The sequence below is a fragment of the Eriocheir sinensis genome, unplaced genomic scaffold (genome assembly GCF_024679095.1).
Source record: "Eriocheir sinensis breed Jianghai 21 unplaced genomic scaffold, ASM2467909v1 Scaffold25, whole genome shotgun sequence".
In the NCBI taxonomy this organism is placed as follows: domain Eukaryota; kingdom Metazoa; phylum Arthropoda; class Malacostraca; order Decapoda; family Varunidae; genus Eriocheir; species Eriocheir sinensis.
The window spans coordinates 661,627-682,611 of NW_026111554.1; the positions used below are offsets into that span (position 1 = coordinate 661,627).

A 20,985-nucleotide genomic window follows, 5' to 3' on the forward strand; every position below is an offset into this window, starting at 1 on the left:
AGGGGGGGTTGTGGAGCCGTTTACTCCCATCACAAGCCTGCTGGTCTCCCGGGCGGCGGCAGGGACTGGAGTGTCTCGCCCTTACCTTTGCTCAGTTCAGGCACTCATGACTGAGGGCATGACCCTTGTTAACCACTGGCGTCTGGGTCCATTCCCGACTCAATTGGGCGGCTTCAAGATGGCGGGCACTCAGCTGTCTCTCGCCACCTGCGCCGTGCGGGAAGATTAAGTCTAGAATGAATCACTAATGAACGTCGGCTAGGGCTATCTCTCACTCCCAGGCAGCCGTACGCTAGCGAGCTGTGAGCTTACCTCCGCCGTGCGGGAAGATTAAGTCTAGAATGAATCATGCCAGCCGGAGCGGTTGCCTTGCTACCTTTCCCTCTGACGTGGCCTTCCCCAGGTTCTAACACTTTTCCTTCTCGCCTTTCAGCTTGGTACATTAATCTATCCTTCCTCTGCCTTTCTGAGGTTGTCTTTTTGTGTGTTGATTCTAAACTTAATTTTCCCTTATTTTCTAAGACGTAACGTATAAATATATAAAAATATATGGTTAGAGTGAATTTATATCAGGGGTGCCAACTCAAGCTGTGGTTCGTATTTCTCGTTCTCTTCCCTTACCTACTTATAACATATTAACCGCTACGGGTATTGTTTTGGCTGAGGAGAAACTGGATCTGGTAAATAACCATGGCCAAGTGCAAGGGGGTATTCCCAATTTTCCCAGCTGGCTTTTAACTGGCGTCCACGGTGTTGGTATGCTGGCGGGTATGTTACACTATTAATGTGTTAGCAGGCCTTAAAACTATCAAACTTGCAGCTTTGGTCGCTGGATATTGTCCATTTACGTGTAGTTCTGTCTTAGTATTGTTACGAATATCGCTTCAGATTTATTTAGGTTAGTTCAAAAGACATATTTATCAATGAATATATTATTGCATTAGTTTATTATCAGTACATGCACTATTTGCCTGACCCGGTGGCCTGTGGCTTGCCTTCGGTGCACCCACCACCGCCCTGATCCCTCCCACCAACTTCAGTTTCCTTACCAGTCTTTTTTTTTTTTTTCAGCACATGACTTTGTGTCCCAATGTCCACCACTGGTGTTAGTGTTGAAGTGAGGCATCGAGACAGTTGCTGTGGTCAGTACTTGTTCCGTCCCTGCTGCCGCTGACTTCAGGACTCCTTGGTGCATCCCTCGCCTTGCCTGCTCAATTGGTCACTGAGTGTGGCTTTGAAGCAACCTCGCCGCCTTCTCCAGCATCTCTGAGGTTCCTCAAGGCCAGCCAACTCCTCACATCCAGAGTAGTGTTGCAGTGGAGGCTGCAAGGCGGGACAGCAGCTGGAGTGGCTGGGATCAGCAGGAGCAGACTGCTACTGGTGTGAGGTTCAGGAGTGATAAAAAACACCACCAACACAACCACCACCAACAACAACAACTGCTGGCCTCTTCATCCACAAAGGGGGAAGTTTGAATTTCAGAAGTGTGAGAAGATCTGAGAATGAGAGCAAGTTTACTGACCAAAGCCAAGAGTGTGAGAAAAGACATGCAGGGAAGGATGACCTCAACAAATACACCCACACACTCTGGTGTAAGACCTCATGAAAGTCGGGAGTGTGGCAAAAGGTTTAGTAATAGGAGTAACCCCAAACATCACACCCTTACACACACTGGTGCAAGAAACCATGAGTGTGAAGTTTGTGGGAAATGTTTCAATCAGAAGGGTCACTTCAACACACACACCCTTACACACACCAGTGCAAGAAACCATGAGTGTGAAGTTTGTGGGAAATGTTTCAATCAGAAGGGTCACCTCAACACACACACCCTTACACACACTGGTGCAAGAAACCATGAGTGTGAAGTTTGTGGGAAATGTTTCAATCAGAAGGGTCACCTCAACACACACACCCTTACACACACCAGTGCAAGAAATCATGAGTGTGAAGTTTGTGGGAAATGTTTCAATCAGAAGGGTCACTTCAACGCACACACCCTTACACACACCAGTGCAAGAAACCATGAGTGTGAAGTTTGTGGGAAATGTTTCAATCAGAAGGGTCACTTCAACGCACACACCCTTACACACACTGGTGCAAGAAACCATGAGTGTGAAGTTTGTGGGAAATGTTTCAGTCTGAAGGGTAACCTCAAGAAACACACTCTTACACACACTGGTGAAAGAAATCATGAGTGTGAAGTTTGTGGGAAATGTTTCAGTCGGAAGGGTACCCTCAAATTACACCTTGTTACACATACTGGTGAAGGAAATCATGAGTGTGAAGTTTGTGGGAAATGTTTCAGTCTGAAGGGTACCCTCAAATTACACTCTCTTACACACACTGGTGAAAGAAATCATGAGTGTGAAGTTTGTGGGAAATGTTTCAGTCTGAAGGGTACCCTCAAGAAACACACCCTTACACACACTGGTGAAAGAAATCATGAGTGTGAAGTTTGTGGGAAATGGTTCAGTCAGAAGGGTACCCTCAAATTACACACTCTTACACACACTGGTGAAAGAAATCATGAGTGTGAAGTTTGTGGGAAATGTTTCAGTCTGAAGGGTACCCTCAAGAAACACACTCTTACACACACTGGTGAAAGAAATCATGAGTGTGAAGTTTGTGGGAAATGTTTCAGTCGGAAGGATAACCTCAAAATACACCTTGTTACACACACTGATGCAAGAAATCATGAGTGTGAAGTTTGTGGGAAATGTTTCAGTCAGAAGGGTACCCTCAAATTACACCTTGTTACACACACTGGTGAAAGAAATCATGAGTGTGAAGTTTGTGGGAAATGTTTCAGTCGGAAGGGTACCCTCAAATTACACCTTGTTACACACACTGATGCAAGAAGTCATGAGTGTGAAGTTTGTGGGAAAAGGTTCAAACTGAAGAGTATATTGGACAGGCACGTCTTCAGACACTCTGGTCATAAAGGGTTCAAGTGCGATGTTTGTGGGAAACGTTTCATGACTAAGTGTGATATTGTCAGGCACATGAAGGTCCACTTCTCCTGAGGTGCTGTGCTGATTCAGTTCTGCTGTGTGTGTGAGTGCAAGTGTTTGTTGTGGTGGCGTTACAGGGCTGTGTGTAGCACAGAGAACAGAAAATATTCATCTGTTGGAACAAATGATGACTGTGACGGCATGATCTGTTATTCACTTTCCACCCCAGGCTTCATGTGGTTGGTGGGTCCTGTGAAAGGTCTGATCTTTTTGGTGACTGTGCTGGGCTGGCTGTTGTGGCCTGGGCTTATTGGTCAAGTGTGTGTGTGTTAATAGTAATAATATAGTGTATTTGGTCTTACCAGCCGCTAAGCTAAAAATGTACACATTATAAACACATTGTAAAGAACAGTAGGTAGGGGTTCAGGGATCTAACACATCAGTGGGAGGTTGGAATGATAGTGGTGGGAGGGTTGAGTGCAGTGTGGTGGTGCCGGGGAGGGGGAGGACATCCTCTTCCAGATGGTGGCAAGGTGTTAGTCCCAAGGTGTGACATTCATGTAGGTGTGAAAGAGGGGTGACGATATGATTGAGCACATGCTACTTGAGTGACGTATGTATATAAGAGAGAAAAGGGGATTATGGTAACAGTTGTGACTGAATGGAATAGGATGTTGGAGAGGGATGTAAAAAGGTTAAATGCATGCAATATTATTTCAGCTGAGGTCATTTTCAAAGCAGACAATTGTTGTCATTCAGTAGATCATGTCATTCTTAATCATCAGAAATCATTTTCAAGACTCAATTCAGACCTGTCACATTGCGTAGATCTTGTCATTCTTAGTCAGTTGAGGTCATCTTGAAGCCAACCATTCTTGTTTCATAGTTCAATTCTTGTCATTTTCCCTCTTTTTGTTCCTCGGATATATTTTTCAAATTAATATCATTTATTTCCATTTATTTCATTTTGGGAGCAGGCATAAAGGCCAGGTTATGTTAGGTTACCTTATATTTAGTTTAATTAGGTCAGATCAGGTTAGGTTACGTTTAATTTGATTAGGGTAGTTAGTTTTAATTGTGTTCACTGAATGTGTAATATGCTTCAGTTATATAATGTGTACTCGCCATTGCCAATGGAGCTTGGGAATAATAACACATGACTTAGTCATTCACTTTTTTTATTGGATTAACCTGCAGTTTGAGTATTACAGCTTGATGTAGCACGTAACAGCTGATACAGCACAACAAATAAGTAATTACTGAGAAATCATCTATACAGGAAGGTAGTTGGTGTGGAAGAGAAATGGCTACTAACTCTGCCCTGTGCACAGGGGGTGATAAGTGGTGCCACAAAGAGATGCTCAGGGCTGAGAAATGTAAATCAAGTAGTGGTGCATTACAGGTGCCCAGTTTGTGAAAGACTGGACAGGAAACGGAGGAAATAGGTAACTGGAACTGTGTGGCAAAGCAGAAGGGAGGAAAGGACCTGCAGAAGCCACTGCCTCAACAGACTATTGGAAATGGTTTGACTATAGTAAGTCTGCTGGTCAACAGAAAAATATTCTTAATGTCGTGCCTGGCATGGGCACTCCTTAATAATGTTGGTTAATTATACCTCAAAGTAGAATTAATTGTTGATCACTTAAACCAGAGAGTAAAATTAGTAGTTCATTTACCAAGTCTAATAAGGCACCGTTATCGCACACAGGATTATCATCTGCCAAATAATATGGGTAGCGTGACTTTAACAATATTACTTAAGGTAAATATATTTGTTTAGAGATTCTGATGATGAACTAAGGGTCAAGGGACAGGATTCAGCCATACAAGACTAAATTGTCGCTCATAACACTTAGAACTTAGTCTAATTATAAACTAACATGTAAACACAAGAAACAAGTAGCACCAACACACGAAGAAAACCTATTGTTATGCCGGACGTGTTACTTGGGTTCCGTGTCGCCGTCAGGAGACTCCGTGGTATGGATATATGGAAACACCTTGCACAGCTTCTGTAGTTTAATATTCTTCCTTAGTTGTACAATTCACTCTTGACTCTTCACTGACCACTAGCTTACTATGACTGGGACTAACTCCTCTCGCCCTCTTCTCCTATATATACCGAACAGTACAGTCTAGAACGTTACAGTATATATTAGATTATACAAGAACATGTAGCAAAAATATGTGCGAGTTGGCACCACTTCCCGCCAGGCGCCTGGCCGCAGGGCGCAGGCAGGCCTTGCTCCCCGCCCTCTACTCGCTCCTCCCAGCCTTCCGGAGTCCCATAGACCCCGGGGGAAGCTTCAAGCACAACACTATCAAGTGTTCCCACTAACATGTGGTAAAAAACCTGCTCACTCAGTCTAACATCACTCATCAACTTAATTAAGCCTTGACTACAACTACCGAGTGTTTGCGCTCCACCGTGGTTACCCCTGATAATGACACACACCATTTGTCCTTTACCCTCTTTCCTCCTCCCGCACACAACCCCCAGGGCATGCTGGCTTGGGTCCCGACAGCAGTCAGCCAGCCTACCATCAGACAGACTTACTTCGACACCTCTGTCTGGGGCGATACCTCGTATAGGAGTCCTTAAATATAATATTATAGCCTAGGTATATTGAACACTTCTATGTATGTGAGGCCAGTTATGCTATTCGAAGCAACAAGTTGAAGAGGATGACATGGAGCCAAGAGTGCAGAATGCTGAGATACATGGGACATGTGAGATGGACAAGTAGGGTATCAAACTAGGTGATAAGAATGTGTGGTGTGGAGGTGGTGCCCCTCTTGAAGATCTGTTAGGCAGCATGTTGGTAACCCTCCGCCACTTGTCAATGGTTGAAAACTCTCAACGTCTTGCAGTGGGAGTCAAGTCCTCTGGATCACCACGTTGTTTTGTTCTTACGCCTCCGACTGTAAGTTGTGCACATTTACATTTGAAAGTAATCTATTACTAACTGCAAGGTCTACATATATGCCTACCTGTACTCAGGAAAATAAGTTTCTAATAATTTCCTGCCTGACAACTTGACCAGGAATCTGTCTGTTGTTTCTCACAGGCTGAACTGGTACTTCTTCTGCAGCGATCCACTCAGTAGTTGTACAGGAGCATACAAGAAGTCGCAATCTTCATAGTCTTCTTGGGGTCATACTGCAAACTTCCTCCTGACTTATGTAGGCACCTGCACCTTGACTTGAGGATCCCAAAGGTCCGTTCGACAACGCATCTTGTCCTGCGAGGACTTGTTGTATCGTTCCTCCCCAGGTGTTGTCGGGCTTTTTTTTTTTTTTTTTTACAACAGAGGAGGCAGCTCAAGGGCACAAAAAAAGAAAACAATAATAAAAAAGCCCGCTACTCGCTGCTCCCAAAAAAGAATTAAAAGAGGTGGCCGAAAGAGAGATCAATTTCGGGAGTAGAGGTGTCCTGATACCCTCCTCTTGAAAGAGTTCAAGTCGTAGGCAGGAGGAAATACAGATGAAGGAAGGTTGTTCCAGAGTTTACCAGCGTGAGGGATGACAGAGTGAAGATGCTGGTTAACTCTTGCATAAGGGGTTTGGACAGTGTAGGGATGAGCATGAACAGAAAGTCGTGTGCAGCGTGGCCGCGGTAGGGGGGGAGGCATGCAGTTAGCAAGTTCAGAAGAGCAGTCAGCGTGGAAATATCGATAGAAGATAGAAAGAGAAGCAACATCGCGGCGGAATTTAAGAGGTAGAAGGCTATCAGTAGGAGGAGGAGAGCTGATGAGACGAAGAGCCTTAGGAACAGAGAGAGGGATAGAATCCAAAAGAGGGCAAAATGGGTACTTCCAAAACTTTATTTGACAACAAAAATAACGTTACTGGAAACGCTGTGCCGAATGGCACACGGGGCACTCATACCAGAGAAGTGAGAAGGAGCAGAGGACTGTGATACCCTCTCCTCAACAGGGCACCCGACGCACTAATACATGCCCGTGAATGAGTTGAAAAATTCGGCCAAGGTTAACCACAGTGAGCGCGAGTTTCAAAAACCCTTAATTTTGTGCCAAACGGCAAACGGTTTCCATTCTAGGGTTAAGCAGTATAGGATATACGTTGTCAGGTCCGGGGCTTGTATTTGTTTTAAGGGACTGGAGAGCTTTAAGGACTTCATCGGTAGTTATTACAAAGTTAGGCAATGCCTGCTCAAGAGGAGGAAGAATCTTCCTCCAAGAGAGCGACCCGCTGAGGGCCACTCCATGTATTATTCCTCCAAGGATAAAACTAAGCGTAAGGAAAAGAAAATACAAGAAATAAAAGATCATAAATAAAATGCATAAAAAGACAACAACTTAGGGCATAAAATCAAGAAGGACCTAAGAAGATGTGCAAAGAGGAGATTTGATTGATTGATAGTTTATTGTTGCAGATAAACAAGAGGAGAAGGGAAAAGAAGAAAACAGGGAAATAAAATAAAGAAATGGGAAAATAGGTCAATCGGAAAGGATAAAATAGGAAAGTCTGAATATAGGGAGACAGAAAAGTGAAACACTCAAGAAGGACCCAAGAAGCTATAAAGGAAGGAGAAGAAGAAGAGGAGGAGGAAGCAAACAAGTCCCCTGTGACATCAAGATCAAGGTCGAGGTCCGCCGCGTGCCCTGAAGTGCCCTGGCAGTGTTTCTCGTGGAGGAGGAGGAGCCCCTCGGCGTGCAGGCCCCCAGGGTGAGTGTGCGGGTGGTGGAGGGCCAGGGTGTGGACGGGCTACACTTGGGACAGGAAGGAGGGGAGGGCCAGGGTGTGGACGGGCTACACTTGGGACAGGAAGGAGCGGAGGGCCAGGGTGTGGACGGGCTACACTTGGGACAGGAAGGAGCGGAGGGCCAGGTTGTGGACAGGCTACGCTTGTGACAGGAAGGAGGGAGGGCCAGGGTGTGGACAGGCTACACTTGGGACAGGAAGGAGGGAGGGCCAGGGTGTGGACGGGCACACTTGGGACAGGAAGGAGGGAGGGCCAGGGTGTGGACGGGCCACACTTGGGACAGGAAGGTGCGGAGGGCCAGGGTGTGGACGGGCTACACTTGGGACAGGACGGCGGGGAGGGCCAGGGTGTGGACGGGCTACACTTGGGACAGGAAGGAGCGGAGGGCCAGGGTGTGGACGGGCTACACTTGGGACAGGAAGGAGGGGAGGGCCAGGGTGTGGAGGGGCTACACTTGGGACAGGAAGGAGGGGAGGGCCAGGGTGTGGACGGGCTACACTTGGGACAGGAAGGAGGGGAGTGCCAGGGTGTGGACGGGCTACACTTGGGACAGGAAGGAGGGGAGGGCCAGGGTGTGGACGGGCAACACTTGGGACAGGAAGGAGTGGAGGGCCAGGGTGTGGATGGGCTACACTTAGGACAGGAAGGAGGGGAGGGCCAGGGTGTGGACGGGCTACACTTGGGACAGGAAGGAGGGGAGGGCCAGGGTGTGGATGGGCTACACATGGGACAGGAAGGAGGGGAGGGCCAGGGTGTGGATGGGCTACACTTGGGACAGGAAGGAGGGGAGGGCCAGGGTGTGGACGGGCTACCCTTGGGACAGGAAGGCGGGGAGGGCCAGGGTGTGGATGGGATACACTTGGGACAGGAAGGAGGGGAGGGCCAGGGTGTGGACGGGCTACACTTGGGACAGGAAGGAGGAGGGCCAGGGTGTGGACGGGCTACACTTGGGACAGGAAGGAGGGAGGGCCAGGGTGTGGATGGGCTACACTTGGGACAGGAAGGAGGGAAGTGCCAGGGTGTGGACGGGCTACACTTGGGACAGGAAGGAGGGGAGGGCCAGGGTATGGACGGGCAACACTTGGGACAGGAAGGAGTGGAGGGCCAGGGTGTGGACGAGCTACACTTGGGACAGGAAGGAGGGAGGCCAGGGTGTGGACGGGCTACACTTGGGACAGGAAGGAGGGAGGGCCAGGGTATGGACGGGCAACACTTGGGACAGGAAGGAGTGGAGGGTCAGGGGTGTGGATGGGCTACACTTGGGACAGGAAGGAGGGAGGCCAGGGTGTGGATGGGCTACACATGGGACAGGAAGGAGGGAGGGCCAGGGTGTGGATGGGCTACACTTGGGACAGGAAGGAGGGAGGGCCAGGGTGTGGACAGGCTACACTTAGGACAGGAAGGAGGGAGGGCCAGGGTGTGGATGGGCTACACTTGGGACAGGAAGGAGGGAGGGCCAGGGTGTGGATGGGCTACACTTGGGACAGGAAGGAGGGAGGGCCAGGGTGTGGATGGGCTACACTTGGGACAGGAAGGAGGGAGGGCCAGGGTGTGGACAGGCTACACTTGGGACAGGAAGGAGGGAGGGCCAGGGTGTGGGCGGCTACACTTGGGGGTATTATTCTAGTGTTTGCCCATACTCACCACTCACAACCAAAATTGGCTAGATGGCCATTGAGACATCGGGGAATGCGGTGGTAAACGTGAAATGCTTTGCAAATGCATAGTTTTTGAGTTATGAGGTGTTGAAAAATACCTAGATGTAGGGAAATTCCTTACAATTATTGAAATGTAGGAAATTTCATACATTCCGGTTTTTACAACGTCTGAAACCACGCAAGGTAATTATTGAAAATCACTCCGCACCTCCATATTGTACTTAAGGGCATAGTATACATACGACGATGTGTTTACATGGCGCCATTGCAATATGAGCAGCGTTAACGATCCGTTAGCAATGATACGCTATGTGAGACCAGGTCCACCACGTTGTTATTATTATTTTTTAGTGCGAACACGCACATTTACCTAATACTATTTCTGATAATACGCTTGGTTAGCGATAGACGCTTAGTTAGTCATTAGCCCACGCATGTGAGACCAGGTCCACCACGTGCTTATTTTTTTAGAACACGCACCTTTACCTAATACTATTACCGATGGTACGCTTAGTTAGCCATTAGTCCACGCATGTGAGACTAGGTCCACCACGCGGGGTTATTTATTTTTTTTAGAACACGCATCTTTAAGAGTGGGGGGCCCTGGGGGGGGCACAGCCCCCCCCTTGGATAGCAGCGGGGTTGTTAGCAGGTCATAAAGTTCGGTTGGAGTAGTTTAAATATGATCCCCCACAAAAATACCCCGAGTTCACGCAGGTCCCCGAAGATCGGTAGGGGAAGGGATTAATTCGACTTTTTACTTTTAAGTACTTTTTTTTTTTTTTTACTATGATATGCGTATTATCGTATTCAGGAGGCGCGGAGTCAATATCCACAGTCACCTTGTATACTGGGAATACGAGCCCGTGAAGCAGATTCAAAATCCGGTCAGTAAGGATTCACGTGTTCGAACAGCTCGGGCAAGAGGTTCGAGAGCCTGCACTTCCTGCACAAGCCGCAGTAGTGTTAAAGGCGCAGTGTTGGATGGATCCCGGCTAGCCGGTGGTTTTACTTGTGTCAGTGATAAACAATGAAGAGACACTGTGTTTGGTGCCACGGACTCTACTTGGAGGACAGAAACCTTGCGATGAGGTGACAACCTACTAGTGAGAGGGCATGAATGTGGTGGAGGTGGTTTATGTGAGCACAGATGGCCGCCAGTGCCACGCCAGATGGTGAGGTGAGCATCGTTTGGTGGGTTCACTACGCTTCTCTCCCAAAGCAAGCTTGGGGATCCACTGAGTGCGTGGTTTTCGTATGGGAAACACTAAATTCGTCACAAACGCTTATTTTAGTGGTGGTGGGAGGAAAAATTCCCTAAATTATGGGAATTTCCCTAGATCTAGGGGTTTTTTTTATCCCCACCCCCCCCCCACTAATAAAACGAACGAATTTCGATTGTCCCCGTGTCCCCACCCGAAACCCTGCATTCCCACAGATCCCCAGGCTTGTATGGGGGAGGAGGGGGGGGCAAGGCAAACACTAGAATATGACCCAGGACGGAGGCGAGGGCCAGGGTGTGGATGGGCTACACTTGGGACAGGAAGGAGGGGAGGGCCAGGGTGTGGACGGGCTACACTTGGGACAGGAAGGAGGGGAGGGCCAGGGTGTGGACGGGCTACACTTGGGACAGGAAGGAGGCGAGGGGAGGGCCAGGGTGTGAACGGGCTGTACTTGGGACAGGAAGGCGCGTGGAGGGCCAGGGTGTGGACGGGCTGTAATTGGGACAGGAAGGAGGGGAGGGCCAGGGTGTGGACGGGCTGTAATTGGGACAGGAAGGAGCGGAGGGCCAGGGTGTGGATGGGTACACTAGGGACAGGAAGGAGGGGAGGGCCAGGGTGTGGACGGGTACACTTGGGACAGGAAGGAGGGGAGGGCCAGGGTGTGGTTGGGCTGTAATTGGGACAGGAAGGCGGGGCGGGCCAGGGTGTGGGCGGGCTTCACTAGGCACAGGAAGGAACGGAGGGCCAGGGTGTGGACGGGCTGTACTAGGGACAGGATGGAGGGGAGGGCCAGGGTGTGGACGGGCTGTACTAGGGACAGGATGGAGGGGAGGGCCAGGGTGTGGACGGGTACACTTGGGACAGGAAGGAGCGGAGGGCCAGGGTGTGGACGGGCCACGTGTGTGTAGGGTTGCCACCCTGACCTTATTTGTTCCGACCCGTGGAGATTTTTTTTTTATTTTTTTTTATGTGGCTTATGGCGCCGGTAAACTATCCATCTGAGCCTAATGATCGGCCCCGAGCCTGTCATGGCGCAGGCAACTGTTTATAGTGTTGCCATTATAATTGGGTCATGCTGCCCCCCGGAGCTCACTTTTTTTCCTCCTTTACTCTCTTGTTATCTCAAAATACGTACCTTGGAAAAAGAAAGGAAACAGAAAGAGAGAATGGGTCATTTTAAAGCCACAGATGAAGCCTTACGATTGGCTGAGCTCTGAAAACACGCTTGTGATTCGCTGGGAGTCCAATGACGTCATCGCCGGCGCTCACCCAATCAGCTGCCTCACTGCCTTATTAACCCGTAGGCTTCGGCTATGGGAAGGCCGAGAAGTGCCCGAGAAACGACAAAACTACTCTGCATTTTGAGACTAAAAAAGAGCATGGAACGTACATCAGAGTACTCCTCTCATAACCATAAAACCGTTACAAATATTTACTTTTACTCAAACTCCATTCTTTTTGGGTGATGTTTGTTACAAAATAAACAGTCTCGTGATGCGTGGCATCTAGCCGAGAGTCGCTTGTTGTGTACTACAGAGAATTTGCCAAGTGATCACTGTATGGATAGCTAATTCAGTATGCCATGACCTTACAGCACCACCTATGACAAAAAAGCCCACCTCAAGATCACCCACCCACCACATTGACCTAGGGCATTCATGGTGGGTTGCGCTATGCCACCACCGCCTACAATTAGCTCGAATTAGGCGTTTCATGGCAGCCCTTTTTAGGGTCCACCGTACCACAGCCACGACTCGTGAAAGCCTAAAAAAGGGTCTGCCAACGTTCTTGGGTTAAGGAGGGCGCCCGGGGGGGGTCCCTCCTGGGCACACAGTACAAAGGAACACAAAGGAAGAACAAACAACAGCAGACCTGCTGGCCCTTACGAAGTTGTTTGTGACAAGCTACACTAACTATCTAATCAAAGGTGGAAGATGAAGGACAGCAAATGCGAAGGCTCCTCCCCACCCCCCCCATCCCTCCAGCCAAAGCTGTCAGGAAAGGAAAAAGAACCATGCTGCATAGAAAAACTGCATGGAATTTATGTAGGAAAGAAGAAAGAACTACCATTACTGCTACCACTAACCGGGCGATAAAAGTGGACAAGGACACCAGTATTCGAAAGAACTTAACGTTATTATGACAATGAGTAATATCTTAGTTGCTGCTTGGATTCAAAACACTTGTCTAATCTATTCTTGAAGGCCGTAACTGTTGTACTATCAACGACATCACAAGGTAGAGAGTTCCAAACATTAACAACTCGATTGAAGAAGAAGTGTTTAGCTTCGTGCGACGAGAATCTTTTACCACTTATCTTCAAATTGTGATTTCTTCTTGTTCTATTTGATCGATCAATTGTAAAGTAATCTTCCGCATTAATATCACTGAATCCTTTGAACATTTTAAACACTTCTATTAGATCGCCTCGCATTCTTCGTTTTGATAGGGTGAATAAATTTACTTCTTTAAGCCTTTGTTCATATGACAAATTTCTCAACCTAGGAATCATCTTTGTTACTCTTCGTTGGACCCATTCCAACTTTTCTATGTCTTTTCTGTAGTAGGGAGACCAAAACTGTACACAGTACTCTAGACGGGGTCGAACCAACGAATTAAACAGTTTTAATATTACTTTTTCGGATTTATTATTAAAGACTCGTCCGATGAAGCCAACCAATTTGTTTGCAATTTTAACTACCTCTGAACAATGCTGACCGGGCTTTAAATCGCTTGATATAGTGATTCCAAGATCCTTTTCTTTACTTACTGCAGAAAGTTGTTGGCCATTCATTACGCATCAACGCGATTGTTATTTTTTCCGATGTGCAACACTTTACATTTGTCAACGTTAAATTTCATTTGCCATTGATTGGCCCAACGTGCAAGTCGATCTAGATCTGATTGCAAAGCTTCTTCGTCGAAGTGTCGCAGTTACTTTACTTGCAATTTTGTGTCATCAGCAAATTTTGATACTTTGCAAGTGAGCCCATCATCGATATCATTAACATAAATTAAGAAGAGCATGGGGCCAAGCACTGATCCTTGAGGTACCGCTTTTGACATCGAGCCAGTTAGATGTAACACCGTTTAGAACTACTCTCTGTTTCCGCTCAGAGAGCCAGTCCATAAGCCAATTGTGAATGTTACCCGAGATACCGTCGCCAGTAGTTTGCTGAGCAATCGTTGGTGGGGACCTTATCAAATGCCTTTGAAAATCCAGATATATGATATCCACTGATCTGCTTTCATCAAACACCTCAAAAATATAATGAAAACAATCAAGTAAGTTAGTCAAACACGAACGTTTACATGGAAGCCATGTTGCAATTATTTATTATATTATTTTCTTTGAAGAATTTCACCATTTTGTCGTAAATGATAGTCTCCATTAACTTACAAACAATAGATGCCAGGCTAATTGGTCGATAGTTTCCTGGATGATACCTGTCCCCCTTTTTTAAAATTGGTGTGACATTTGCAAGTTTCAATCCGACGAACTTTTCCAGCTGTTAAAGATTTATTGAATATGATGGAGAGCGGTTTACAAATTTGATGTTTGATTCCTTTTAAGACCCTAGGGTAATTTTGTCTGGACCAGGAGCTTTGCTTACTTTAATCTTTTCAATTGCGTAAAATGTCACTTTCTACGATGAGCACGCCACTTAACATCTTTTCGGCCCTTCTAACCTCCGGTGGTTGAGGTGATAAACAATCTTCGTCAGTATGTCCTATGGCTTTGAAATTTTATTATGTTGTTTGTTGGTGTAAGTGTATGACATTCTGTGAATTTTGTGAAATTTGGGTGAACGTGTAGAGGAGACTCAAACAAAGCATAAAATCTTATTTTTGTTTCACAGAATTTAGCTGAAAAAAATATACCATAGAAACTTTGTGTATAGATCTACATTTATCATTTTGTAATTTTTTTCATTATTTGTTCTGGCTTGAAAAATTGAAATTCATTTTCACTAATAATTTTCTCCACTTTTTCTCCCGTTTTCTTTTTACATTTAAAAAAATGTACAAAATGAGAAAAATTGCCGTTTAGTTGTAGATTATATTGATACCTTACAAAAGACTGTCAGACGTTTTGTCGATTTTGTGAAATTTTTTTTGTGTAAAAAACAAATTTTCAAGATTTTGGTTCCTTAAGATTTTTTTTTCCATTTCATGTGTCTTGCCATTTGTATTCATTTGATTGTCATGAAATGTTCACATATGATTGTTTATACCTTGTTCACTTACTGGGCCGCCAGTGTGCTGAGCAGATGTTTCACTTGTTGCATATTGGTACATCTGTGGCCCGAATAGCCCTTTCTATAAACTTTTACAAACATGAGTATATAAACAATTTGTGGGTAAATTTGTATTTATTATGACTGCAGATGTGTTGCAATGGTACCAGGTAATAAGTTCAAAATGATAAGGTAATAAATATATAGCTATGTAAAGGCATCCAAAATACATTTAAAGTTTGGTGACATTTTGCTTCCAAATATAAGCATTTCATTATGTAACAGTAATCAACTGTAGAGGCAAATGCCCCTCATATCAAACAACGTAAAAAAAAAAAAAAAATCCTGGTAAATGAAAATCTTGCTTTCATAACAGAAAAAATAATGCTCCAGATCACTACTTACTAGTACTTGGAATATTAGATTATCCCAATGTTTGATTTATTATAGTGTATTTTACTGAACTGTAGAGGGAAATACCACTCCGCAAATAACGTAAAAAAAAATTCCTGATAAATTAAAATTTTGTTCATAACACAGAAGAAAATAATGTTCCCCATCCTGCTCTTCATCTGTTTCTAACTCGTCACTTTCCTCGGAGAGCTCATCATCTGGGTCATCTGAACTGACAAAAAACCTGAATCATCTGAATCACCAGATGAAGTATCCGATCGCCCTCCTTAAAAGACGGTCGGGTTCATTTCTGTTGAAAAGGAGGGAAAAAAAAACATTATTAATAGTTTTTTTATGTACAGCTCATCAGAATGTAAGATATTGTATCGACACAAACTCGTATAATAATCATAAAAACTACACCAAATAGCAGAACAAGACTATATCGTCAGTGCTTCGCGAACTGGTACATATATGCGCCAACCCATGCCTGGTACATTGGTGCACCAATACGCGGCAGAGGGAAAAAATATTAGTGGTCCGCGATTTGATATATATTTGTACCGTGGATTTTTACACTATACTACAGGCTATTGTATGGAAGCTCGTTCAGGACTGAATGTGTGAGCTGTGTCACGAGTGGGTGTTGGCGAACGACTGCTCGGGAGAACCTGCCTCGCGCTCCTTCGTCTCAGAATAGGAATCGCCTGAGCGCGGATGAGCTATCCCGAACTAGTAATTATGATAGCAGTCGCTGGGTTATTCACACCCAATCGTTAAACAAGCTCGTTAAATACTTAAATTCTAACACACTCCCCAGAACAGATTGCAAATGGAAGTGAGCAATACTAATAATCATTCTGGGAGTATGATCCAAGTTGTCCTCACCTTCATTATATAAGGTGTAGCATTTTATAATTATTTGAAGATAGTACCTCAAATATCCTTAAAGTAACATGAAATAATAAGGCACAATACCTGAACCCCAAATACAATTTTCTTATTTTTATCCTCACCTCTGAAAGAGGTGTAGCAATTATTTTTATCCCTGTAATACTAACTTATACTAAGTACTGTACAGTTACAGATTATCCAGATTATCCTAAGCATCCTTTCGAACCTCTGGGTCGCTTTTCTTTTGGACGGAGGAAACCAGCTGAGGGGCTACACTAGAGGCTGCATCTTCAGTGTTATTATCAACTGGGCAGCAGTATCCCTACCGCATGAGTTACTGACACTTCAAGCGGGTAAAGGTTGCATATAGAATGATACTCTAGGGCTCCATTTCCCTGCTTTACCTTTACTGTCCTTACTTTATTATCACGACCCATTATGAGTTCTATAACTTTACCCAACATCCAATAAGGTCTGGGCTTATTGATGGCTTTAATAATAACTACATCACCTACTTTTATTCTATTTTCCCAGCTACTTTGATATAAGTTTTTGCTGTGTTCTCTTAAACTGAGTAAATAGTCATTATACCACAGCTTTTTAAACTTATCAAGTAATTCTTCCTGAACCACCAATGTGTTTTCAAGGGTTTCCTGGTCATCAACCCATACCTCTGCATTATCCCTTAATATTAGAGAAGAATTTCCATGAAATTTGAGGAAGGAATTAGGTGTTATTGGTTCAAGTTCATCTGAACTGGACCTGTATGTTAATGGTCTTGAATTCATTGCAAGCTGTATATTCGACAACGATGTCAAGAGTTCATGATATGTCAGCTTGGATCTGCCTACCACTTTATACAGACAATTCTTCATGGTACAAATAAGTCGTTCCCATGCAGAACCTATCCAGGCAGAGTAAACAGGTATTCTTATGTGTTTGATGTTACACTTTTCCAGTTCAGCCACAAACTCCATTGACTGCAGGGCATTTTCTAGGACTGAGCCTCCCTTTATAAATGATTTGGCATTGTCAGAGTATAAATATTCTGGGATAGAGTAGGTATTACAAAATCTTTGAAAAGCCAGCAAAAAATTCTTAGTGGACATATCTGTTAACAGCTCAAAATGCACAGCCCTAATATTGAGACAGGTGAATACTAGTACATAAACTTTAATTGCTCTGGCTGTGTCATTATCCTGAACCCAAAAATGTCCAGTAAAGTCCACACCTACATGTTGGAATGGCTTTACTAAATTCATATGATGCTTAGGCATATCTGTCAATTTAGGGTATTTATAGGCTAATGCATTGTATCTTTTGCACACCATGCAGGTACTCAGAGCACTTTTGACTGCCATTCTACCTTTGGGTATCCAATATCCTTGTTCCCTTATATAATTTAAGGTAGTGCCAATTCCTAAGTGCTGTCTCTTATAATGGCTATCCAATATTACTAAGAGAGTGAACCTGCTATCCCTAGAAAGGAGTATAGGGTTGTGTACGTTATAATTATAGTACAAGCATTTGCTAATCCTACCTCTGGTTCTAAGTATCCCTTTAGGGTCTATAAATAAATTAAGATGTGAAACCAGAGGAGGTGCCTTACTGTCTTTATCTTTTTGTCTCAGAAAGGAGATCTCTTCATGATAATGCTCCTCCTGAGTTGTTCTTATCCAATAATTCCATGCTTCTACCACGGGATCACAGACCTTCACCTTACTCAGAAACTTATATAGATAACTGGTGCACTTAATCAGCCGGTTTAAACAGGAGAATTTATTTAAATATATTATCCCGTATTAACTTTATGAGGCTGATTACTGCTATTATTGCAGAATGTGCCCAGGACTGTTTGCTGAGTAGGTGATACACTGAGCAATGGATATTCAGGCCACTGCTTAAATTCATTACTGAGCCAGTGAGGACCCTCAAGCCAAAATTGCAGTTTATTTACAAACTGGTTATATGATAGGCCTTTGGTTACCAGGTCCGCTGGGTTATGGTCTGTGTTTACATAATGGTAGGAAATAGGAATATTGAATTTTGACTAGCTCGTCCTTTAAACAGACTGCATCTAATACTCTGTTGCGGAGGAATTTTGACTTGACTTTAGTCTCCTTATTTAATAGCCAACTCAGGACTACCTGTGCATCTACACATAAGTTTAGAAACTGAATTTGCATGCCCTTATAGGACTCTAACAGAGATGGCAAGCATTTAAAAGCCAAAATGACACCCAGTAATTCTAAAGTGGGAATACTGTACTCATTTTCTTCCTAAAGGTACTAATTTGGACTTGGCATACAGGAATGTTCTTTCATTATTCTCATCTACTGCATAGGCTACAAATCCATAGGCTTCTGCAGAGCTATCACAGAATATGTGCAAGCCATAATTTCTATTTTCATTTAAGGCTTGCCTTTGAAAGGGTATATCAGGTACCTGTTCTAAGTCCTTACTTAATTTCCTCATTTCATTGCATAAGTCTTGAGGTAAAACTTCATCCCAACCTGTTTCTAATTTCCATATCTTCCTCATCAATATTTTCCCTTTGATGGTTATTGGTAGAGCAAAATTTATGGGATCAAATAATTTAGAGGTTTGGGACAATACTTGGCGCTTGGTGTTAGCTGAAGCATTTATCTTGCAAGGGGCGACACTTAACGTATCTTCTTGGTAGTTATATCTATATCCCAGAACTTTTTCTGGGATATAGATATAACTACCAACTAACTTTTCATCATGAGCCATTTTATCTCTTAACTCAAGTGAGTTAGAGTTCCAAGATCTTAATGTGAATCCTCCGGATTTCATCCTGTTATATGTTTCTTGGTATGTATTGTGCAAGTCACTAAGGTCATTTCCTGTTACTATTAGGTTATCCACATAAAAATTATCTGATAGTATTTGACTTATTTTATCATCAGGAAAGGTGTTGGCATGATGTTGCATCACATAATGAAGTATGAAGGGGGAGGAGGTGAATCCAAATACTATACTTTTAAATCTATAAGTGATTAACTTATCTCCTCTCTTCCAAAAGAAGCAAAACCTATTTTGATCTTCTTCTTTCTTTAATTTAATCATCAAAAAGGCTTGTTTAACATCACTGGTCATTACATAATCATTAGATCTAAATAGGAACAACATATTAAGGATGTTGTTCATCATGTCAATACCTGTATAAGCTGCTTCATTTAGAGAAGGCGTTTCCTTTTCAGTTTTTAAGGAACAATTAAACACAGGTCTGATCTTAGTGGTTACTTGTTCTTCCATCTTAACGATGGGTCTGTGTGGAATCCAAGTTTTGTTCTTGTATTCAGATGGATCTACTTTAATTTCTTCAATGATTCCATCAGCCAACTGTTGATCAAAAACAGCTTCATATTTATCCAATAAGTTCTTATTTTAAGGTGACTGACTGTTCTATCTAATACCTTGAGGGCAACATTATAATTTGATGGCACGTCATCTACCTTTTCTGGGTACCAAGGCAGCTCTACATGGTAGTGCCCATCTTTAAATTTTATTCCCTCCTTGAACTTATCTACTTGTTCTTTGTCTATAGAAACAAGTTCTTGGTCGTCGGTTTTTATCCCCAAAGATTCTAGGCTAAAAAGATTTTCCAAGCCATTATCAACTTCTGAATCGGTCAATATATTTTCCAGGGGATTAAAATAAGACTTTAATGGATCCATCACAGCATTAACCATTGTTCTGGTTTTATTATCCACTTGCTCTACTTTAGTTTTGAGTGATGCTCTTACAGCTCCTTTTTGTTCTTCTTCTAAAAATCTAAAGATATTACCAATAGGAGCATATTTTCCTTCCATGAATATGCAAGTGCCCCCTAATTTCTCAGTAGAGTAATGATGAATATGTTGCAACACATCAATGCCCAATAACATGTCCACATTTACAATATCAGAGTCGGTGTTGTGGTAATATGTTTCATCAAGTAATTTTATATTATTTTGTTTAAATCTGTTGATTACAGCACTTAACCCTGGTACTTCATAGGTTAGTTTAAAGGTGCTGTCAATCAATAATGGTATAAACACCAACTTCTGGCCAATCTTAATGCCTGTGGACATTTGTTTGAACTCCTTAGTGTCCTCTCCAAGATAGGTATTCACATCACAACTCAGTTTATAGAGGTTGCGTGTGTCAGGACGAATCAACTTTGTGCAGGATTCTGATATATAGGACCTCTGACTTCCACTATCCATCAGACATCTTACTTTTCTTGTTCTAGATCCACATTTTATTGTGATGGTTCTAGTGGGAAGCATCTGACAGGAGTCTATGTTTCTTTGAGCCAAGCACAAGCTTATATTTGTTTTCACATTCTTTTTCTCCGTGACATTTTGAGGGCAAAGTGCAGTAAAATGATCTTTTGTGCCACACAGTTTACAAGGGTATTTCAACTTCCCTTGGTTTCCATAGCACTGCTGTGTCTCATGCCCTGAACCACCACAACGAGTACACATTGACAGTTCCTTCAACCTCGCCACCCTACTATCATAAAACTTGAAATTAGGACAATGACCCATGTTATGACTATGAGAGCAACAAAGCTTACATTCTAATTTATTCTCCTGATTGTTAGGAGTTACTTCCTTGCTGTTGGTGTTCTTATAGTTCTGTAGGGTACTCTTGTTTGTTGGAGGAGGTTTATTAGTAGTTTTCAATTGTTTAGGCCTCTCCGACGTTTGTTGTTGGTTACTTTTAAATGTCTTTGGCCTAACTGACTTGGTGCTGGTACAATTCAAAACTGCTAATACACCTCCTCCAACAAACAAGAGTACAAGGAAGACGTTTTAAGTTAACCTTACAACTACGTAGAAGTAATCACCGTGGATCACTGCTTCCACGCCCCTCAATATCCACCTATTGAAA

General features: G+C 43.8%; 2 protein-coding genes across 5 annotated transcripts in view; both read left to right on the forward strand.

Annotated features, from left to right (window-relative positions):
• The window catches only part of LOC126991180 (zinc finger protein 182-like), a 123,381-nt gene extending 119,036 nt beyond the window's left edge, over positions 1-4,345 (forward strand). The window contains exon 3 of the transcript XR_007745228.1: positions 3,987-4,345. The gene's annotated coding sequence lies outside the window, so the exon portion shown is untranslated. The remainder of the gene's footprint in view (positions 1-3,986) is intronic.
• LOC126991179 (uncharacterized) overlaps positions 1-20,985 on the forward strand; it is a 135,043-nt gene that overhangs the window by 69,026 nt on the left and 45,032 nt on the right. Inside the window, exon 3 of one of the 4 annotated variants that reach the window (XM_050849947.1) lies at positions 2,481-3,986. The exons of 1 other annotated variant lie outside the window; for it this stretch is intronic. The gene's annotated coding sequence lies outside the window, so the exon portion shown is untranslated. Of the gene's footprint in view, positions 1-1,071; positions 1,731-2,480; positions 3,987-20,985 lie in introns of those variants that run through there. 2 more of the 4 variants (XM_050849946.1, XM_050849949.1) reach the window with 2 other exon arrangements.